This window comes from Aulonocara stuartgranti, assembly GCF_965226115.1.
Source record: "Aulonocara stuartgranti genome assembly, chromosome: 19".
NCBI lineage: Eukaryota > Metazoa > Chordata > Actinopteri > Cichliformes > Cichlidae > Aulonocara > Aulonocara stuartgranti.
In genome coordinates, this window is record NC_138955.1 from 16,818,743 (window position 1) to 16,826,574 (window position 7,832).

A 7,832-nucleotide genomic window follows, 5' to 3' on the forward strand; every position below is an offset into this window, starting at 1 on the left:
CCACGATTTGTCGACTAGTCACGATTACGTCGACTATCAAAATCGTCGACGACTGATTTAATAGTCGACGTGTCGTTTGAAGCTTTGTAAGATCGCAAAAGACGCAGGAATAATAGCAGGATTTAAGAGTGTAATAACGGACTGAAACAGAAGATGGCAGCACAGCATGTACAAGGATGCCAGCTGCCGTTAAACCCCGAAGAAGAAGAAGAAGCAGCTGTGTCCCAGAATTCATAGCGCGGCCCAGCTTAGTTTCCAACCATGGCGGTAGCTAGTTAGTTTTAATATTACTCTTATTATTCTTTCTGGGTCACAAAATAAACGTTTAACATATTTTCAGGCGAGAATGTAGCTGTGTAAACCTCAAATATCGGCTCAGTTTATCAGGACACCACATATTTTCAAAAGCGCTCCGACGTTTTCGGAGACGTCTGTTACCCACTAGCTCGATAGCTAGCCGGGGGCTAGGTCACTAGCGCCGTGAGAACACCGGACTCCCGGCAAATTGTTTTCAAACCCACCGCCGTCTTTCGCGACTCAGGTTAAATATATAGGAGTCACTTAGATAAATTAAAAATGTTGTTGTTTGGCTTTTTTTTTTTTTTTTTTTTTTTTTTTAGTATTTTATTTGTTCCTGAGTAAATCGGTTTGGCTGAGATTAAAGTTACAGTTTTTACACAGCTGAATAAACGTCAAGCAGACAGCTGATCATCAGAAGTGTGAGATGCTGGAGAATATACTCCGGTGTCCTGTTATATTTTAGATAGCAAGGAGTTTATTAAACTTTACCGAAACAATCTGCAAATTTCATTAAAATTGAATAAACTATCATCTTGTCTTTATTTTTAGTTAGCACCTTAAAAGCTTAAAGCTGTAAGCTAATGATAGTTATATAAGAGCAGATGCTGCTGGTGCAATAAGCTGTAGTTTTACGTCCAGTGGATGATGATCTGATTAGTCGACTAATCGCATAAATAATCGGTGACTAGTCGACTATCAAAATAATCGTTTGTGGCAGCCCTACTGGCTTCCCATTTTCGCAAAAAGAGGTCCACCTTTCCTCCTGTAAGATTGCCAAACTCCAAGTCCAGCCTACGGAAATAAAAGAAGTGTTTACGTTTAAAATGAAGCATTAAATACATTAAATCAAAAGTACATTCTGTCCATTTGGTAGCTGTATGGCTAAAATCAAACTTTACAGTATCACATTTCTGTTACCCATTCCACATCAAGCTTACCTACACAGTGAAACAACAATTTACTTGGAGTGGTATTTGAATACAAGTCCATTATTCCTTAATTTTAGCTATGATTTGGGTCCCATCAGACCCTGAGAAAAAATTAGGACTTTTTAGCTGATGTTCAACTTTCTGGCAGACAATTTCTTATGTTGTCTGTCTGCGGTTTGTCCTGTAGAGCTTTTTTGTTGAAAATAGTGCTGCTGAAAGCAGTTTCATACAGATTTAGGTGATTTTTTTGTAGGGTTTTCACTTCCACGAGCAGCACTTTCTGCATTGTCATTTGATGTCCCTACTATTAGATAGTCATTTGGTGGTACGACTAAGATTTTGGACCATGTGAAAAGTGATGCTCATTGTAATCAGTGCGCAGGGAGTAATGATCAAACTCTGAAGTTATAAAACTTTCAAAATATTCACTAGGAGCTCATAAACATACCTCCAAATGTATCGACTCCTGTTACATACTTTGTATGCAAAACACAACTGAGTGGAGAAGGAGTACATAAACCATTACCAGAGAACCAAGCAACTTACCAGACTTGGCATGTCCAAAAACCGTGGGTACTCTCCGAATATTCCAGGCTCTGAGACTGGTGTATGTTTCCTCCATGCCTGACATGATAATTGGAAGGTTCTCAGCTGAGGGCCGCAATAACTTGGGTGACCCACTCATCTGTGCTGCTGGTATTCCCATCCTCTCGCCTGAGCTTCTTGTCTTCACCACAGTCATCTGTCACTTTTCGCTTCTTATAACGTCTCTGCCCCTGGTCGAGATTCCGTCTAAGGTTGCGCAGTTTAGTCTCTAGGAATCCACAATGAGAGACTGGATCATAATAATGCTCCTGAGGAAGAAAGGACAGAGGTATATGGGTAACAGCTGAGCAATTTTAACTGAGAAAAAAAGCTCTAATAAATAATTAGATAAAGGTTAAACGATACACAGTAAGTGGGAACAAGTGCAATTTACAGTATGTAGTGGAATTTACATTATTAAAATGCTAAATTTACTTACAAATCCTTCCCCCTGTCCTGCCACTTAAGGGTGGAAAAGTGGTGAGGATGCTTTTTGCTACAGTTAGCTTCTCTGCACTAAGAGGGTAACTGGAAAACAAACTTTTTTACTTCTGTGCACTTCAACATTTTTAAAGGAAAACATTCATTGCAAAATTTTAACAAAGTACAGTAAAGTGCTATACTTACTAACCACACCTCTCCACCAAATCCCCAATGCAAGTCTTCACAAGGAGCCTCCTCGATGGCACCGACAGGTTTCATACTCCTTAAGAATCTGTGGGGCTTTCCTGAGTGACTTCAGGGGTTGACTTTGTTCTTCTGTGGTAATGGTAGACTGTGTAAAGGCAACACCAGACACTTTACCTCTCTGCAATAATCTTCAAAGTCATGACAGCAAATTTCCACAGAGCATAAAAGCACGAGTTTACTCAAAAAGCTGCAGCAGAAGAAGGCGGTTTCTTAACTACGTGATTATAACGCAATGACTAAAAGAAATTCTGAATAATAAATAAATTGATTTTATCTTCTAGTTGCTACTTGGTGAATAAATCTGATCCTGACTAATAGTGATGTCTGATGTCTGTGGCACTGCTGACAATAAGAATTTTTTTTTTTACAAATTTCTTTCTCATCTATAAAAGTGGTTACAAGGACTTTGACAGATTCTAAGTTGTCATATGTGTGCTGAAAAAATGAAACACATGGCTAAATAAGTAAGATAATTTGCATGGTCAAGTTGCTGTTGTTTGGTTTTTTAAATAACACTGACTATTACTTCCTCAGAAGTTCTGCATAAAAAAGAAACTATATCAGAGCATGTTTCCAGCAATAAGCCTTAAAAAAGAATGTGCACATACTTTAGTTAATCATACTAGATGCAAAAACTGCTTTAACTACTTGAAAAAATAATTATCTCTGTCAATATGAGGTATATTTCATGTTAAAGTTACTCAGTCTTTATTCCTATTCTCTGCTAGTAAACGAATGGTCGCGGTGATAACTACATTTGCTATATTCAGAGCTAACGACAATATTGTCATTTTACTCAACACTGCTACGGTTAGGTGCTGACTCTGGCGTTGCTCATAGACAACATAATGCCTGTCGGAGCCGCTAGCCAACTACCACACTGGTTCTAAGAGCAATTTCTGAATACTCTAATACATAAATAAAGTAAATAGATAAATACACGAATAAAGTAATACATAAAAATACTACCAAAACACATTAACTCTAATGGAGTATGGCACGAAATCCAAGAACTAATAATAAAATTAAGAGTAGGATATGTTAGCAAGACTGTTACATTAAGGTTAGTTAGGTATAGTTAAGCAGTAATTAACTTAAACTCTAAACTCCTACATAACTCCTATATTTTATATAAATTCACATTCTTCCAGAAACCCGGCATATTTTCAGTACATTAAGATAAACTGGTAAATGATACTTACTGTAAGGTCTGACAACATACTAGGCGACGTAACCTCCATCTTTGTCTCCTTTGTCTCAGTGGCGCGAAAGATAGCGCCCCCTTCCCGCCGCCGATATGTCATGTTGCTGGGCAGAATTTGTTTCAATTTTAAGCATGTGTGTTCTTACTCATTTCATTTTCTACTTTTGCTTCAATTATATTCACATGTTACGGTCAAAATTAAGCCTGTTCTTTGTGGATACTTATGCTTATAGTATAGCCATGGCCATTAATTGGTATGCCATACATATTGAGAAATAAAAAATTAATCCTCTTTCAGAATTTTAGTACACCATACACACCTTGGTCCACATTACATTATAAAATGTTTTATTTGTTGAAAGTAATGAGGAAAGGATTAAGGAAAACAAACAATAACTAAACATTTTATTTATTCAGTTAATATAGTTATAATACATTGTTAATCTACAATTTATTTCACTAAACACAGGGCTAGCATCAAATTACTGAGCTGCTAATTTTAGGTCCTGTTGTTAGATTCTGAAAATAACACACAAAATGTGTTAAACTGTGCAACACATCAAGTGTGTTAAGCGTTTTACACATTTTTTCAATGTTTACACATTTTCTTACACATGTTATGTTAAAATTTACACAAAATGTGTTAATAGTGTAACAACACATTTTTTGTGTCATTTTTTAACACATCCTTTCTAAGAGTGTAGAGATCTGGATGGAGGTGTAGTTGGAATATTTCTTGCAGATATGACTCAACAGATACAATTCTATACTTTAGACCTAGGTGGCACTGTTGATCTGCAAAAAACTGTGTGTGTGTGTGTGTGTGTGTGTGTGTGTGTGTGTGTGTGTGTGTGTGTGTGTGTGTGTGTGTGTGTGTGTGTGTGTGTGTCTCTCTCTCCTCAGTGGCTTAGCTTCCCGTCCTCAATGCCAGGAATTAATGATTTCACCCTCTCTACTATCCTCCTTCTCACACACATAAACATACTCTACCTTTGCTTTTCTCTGTCTCATTCTTGGACACACACATGTGCACACAGATACTTACTTTTTTGTATAGACACGCGCACACGCAAACACACACGGAATCTCATTCTAAATTCATTCAATGAAGTCAATGTTTTTCCCCCTGTGTGTTGTGTCTTGTGACATCAGTTGAGTTCTTACTTCCATAAACATCAGCTTTTCAAACCTGCATTGTGTCTCAGTCCTGCATCCTTATAAATATCAAAGTCAAGTGGGACCTGGTTGGTCATGAAAGAGGGGAGTTTGGCATAAGGGACTAGTTTTTTTTACCCTGAATCAATCAATCAATCTATCTATCTATCTATCTATCTATCTATCTATCTATCTATCTATCTATCTATCTATCTATCTATCTATCTATCTATCTATCTATCTATCTATCTATCTATCTATCTATCTATCTATCTATCTATCTATCTATCTATCTATCAATCAAAAGAATTGCTTTTTGTCAAAAATGCCCAAACCTGAGAGCCGGATCGTGCATGTTTCTGTTTGGAGATTAGTAAATTTGCACTTGAACTGCACCAAGATGGCCCAGGCCAGATGACAGGGCCAGTTGACAAGTCGCTACTCAGATGGCCACAGTACTATGCAAAATCTTGACCTCCTCCTCATTTCATTATATTCTAATAGGCGAATGGGAGGGATAATTTTATTATTGAACAACAACCATGTTCTCAATGAACCCAAAAAACTCATTAATATCAAAGCTAAATGTTTTTGGAAGTAGTTTTTAGTTTGTTTTTAGTTTTAGCTATATTAGGGGGATATCTGTGTGTGCAGGTGACTATTACTGTGCATAATTATTAGGCAACCTAACAAAAAACAAATATATACCCATTTCAATTATTTATTTTTACCAGTGAAACCAATATAACATCTCCACATTCACAAATATACATTTCTGACATTCAAAAACAAAACAAACAAATCAGCGACCAATATAGCCACCTTTCTTTGCAAGGACACTCAAAAGCCTGCCATCCATGGATTCTGTCAGTGTTTTGATCTGTTCACCATCAACATTGCGTGCAGCAGCAACCACAGCCTCCCAGACACTGTTCAGAGAGGTGTACTGTTTTCCCTCCTTGGAAATCTCACATTTGATGATGGACCACAGGTTCTCAATGGGGTTCAGATCAGGTGAACGAGGTGGCCATGTCATTAGTTTTTCTTCTTTTATACCCTTTCTTGCCAGCCACGCTGTGGAGTACTTGGACGTGTGTGATGGAGCATTGTCCTGCATGGAAATCGTGTTTTTCTTGAAGGATGCAGACTTCTTCCTGTACCACTGCTTGAAGAAGGTGTCTTCCAGAAACTGGCAGTAGGACTGGGAGTTGAGCTTGACTCCATCCTCAACCCGAAAAGGCCCCACAAGCTCATCTTTGATGATACCAGCCCAAACCAGTACTCCACCTCCACCTTGCTGGCGTCTGAGTCGGACTGGAGCTCTCTGCCCTTTACCAATCCAGCCACAGCCCATCCATCTGACCCATCAAGACTCACTCTCATTTCATCAGTCCATAAAACCGTAGAAAAATCAGTCTTGAGATATTTCTTGGCCCAGTCTTGATGGTTCAGCTTGTGTGTCTTGTTCAGTGGTGGTCGTCTTTCAGCCTTTCTTACCTTGGCCATGTCTCTGAGTATTGCACACCTTGTGCTTTTGGGCACTCCAGTGATGTTGCAGCTCTGAAATATGGCCAAACTGGTGGCAAGTGGCATCTTGGCAGCTGCACGCTTGACTTTTCTCAGTTCATGGGCAGTTATTTTGCGCCTTGGTTTTTCCACACGCTTCTTGCGACCCTGTTGACTATTTTGAATGAAACGCTTGATTGTTCGATGATCACGCTTCAGAAGCTTTGCAGATTTGAGACTGCTGCATCCCTCTGCAAGATAGCTCACTGTTTTTGACTTTTCTGAGCCTGTCAAGTCCTTCTTTTGACCCATTTTGCCAAAGGAAAGGACGTTGCCTAATAATTATGCACACCTGATATAGGGTGTTGATGTCATTAGACCACACCCCTTCTCATTACAGAGATGGACATCACCTAATATGCTTAATTGGTAGTAGGCTTTCGAGCCTATACAGCTTAGAGTAAGACAACATGCATGAAGAGGATGATGTGGACAAAATACTCATTTGCCTAATAATTCTGCACTCCCTGTATAAGGCATAAACAGAGCTTGTACAATTCTAATGACTTTGAAATGAGTATTTTCTATGTCCACCTTTATGCTGCAACACAGCCTGGTGTGTAGTATTGGAAGTTGTTGGCTCTCTTAGGCTCGTGTTCTTAGTGTTTGAGATCATTATCATGCTGAAAAATTAAGCAGTTTCCAATCACATGCTTTCCAGAAGTTATTGTATGGTGGATCAAATCTTAATGTGCTTTTCAGTGTTCAAAAGTCCATCAATTTTACCAAGATCTCCAGCACCTGTGGTTAAAATAAAACCCCAAACCATGTCAGAGCTTTAGACATCCATTGTTGTATCTCTCTCCTGCCCAACTCTATATATTGACAATGAATTGAACCAAAAATAACACATTTGGATTAATAACACCACTGATTGTCAGTCCAGTTCTTTTGCAATTTGGCATACCTCTGCCTATTCTCCCTGTTTCCCTACCTTAAGTATGGCGTTTTGACACCCTTGAACTGAGACCATTTCTGATGAGACCAGACGCATCTCTGGCCATGTCCACAATAATAATAATTGAAAATGCATCTTTTTCTCTCTGTTTTGACCTTCCGTCCAAACTGAGACAGCGTCTTTGGTCAAGGAAAACTGAGCTTTTTGAAAACGCTCTCCAAAGCGGATACATTTGAAAACGCTGTTTTCGCGTCTCAGTGTGGACCGAGAACCTTGGGCCTTTTCGAAAACGATGACGTATTTTAGTCATGTGACCAATTAAACTAAGATTACGCAGGGCATTATAGAGCAGTCGTTTTGTTTGCTCTCAATTTTGACAGCCCTACTAAAGATTAATATCAGTTTGTACTTGCTCCAGATAGCTTTTCTTCAAACTCTGTAATTCTCATTCGCTTTTGCAACTTTGTACTTTTGTGTTAATCGTAGCAACAACTCCACCTCATTG

The 7,832-nt window shown here is 38.6% G+C and overlaps 1 long non-coding RNA gene across 2 annotated transcripts; it reads right to left on the reverse strand.

Moving 5' to 3' along the window:
* Positions 1 to 257: 257 nt before the first annotated feature.
* On the reverse strand, positions 258 to 3,816 carry LOC309694851. 2 transcript variants are annotated; one of them, XR_014272967.1, is made up of 5 exons: positions 3,707 to 3,816; positions 2,442 to 2,589; positions 2,254 to 2,342; positions 1,776 to 2,083; positions 258 to 1,092 (listed from the first exon to the last, which is right to left on the reverse strand). It is a non-coding gene; the product is annotated as an uncharacterized lncRNA (long non-coding RNA). The 2 variants fall into 2 exon arrangements; XR_014272968.1 differs by lacking the exon at positions 3,707 to 3,816 and adding an exon at positions 3,474 to 3,546.
* Positions 3,817 to 7,832: the final 4,016 nt, after the last annotated feature.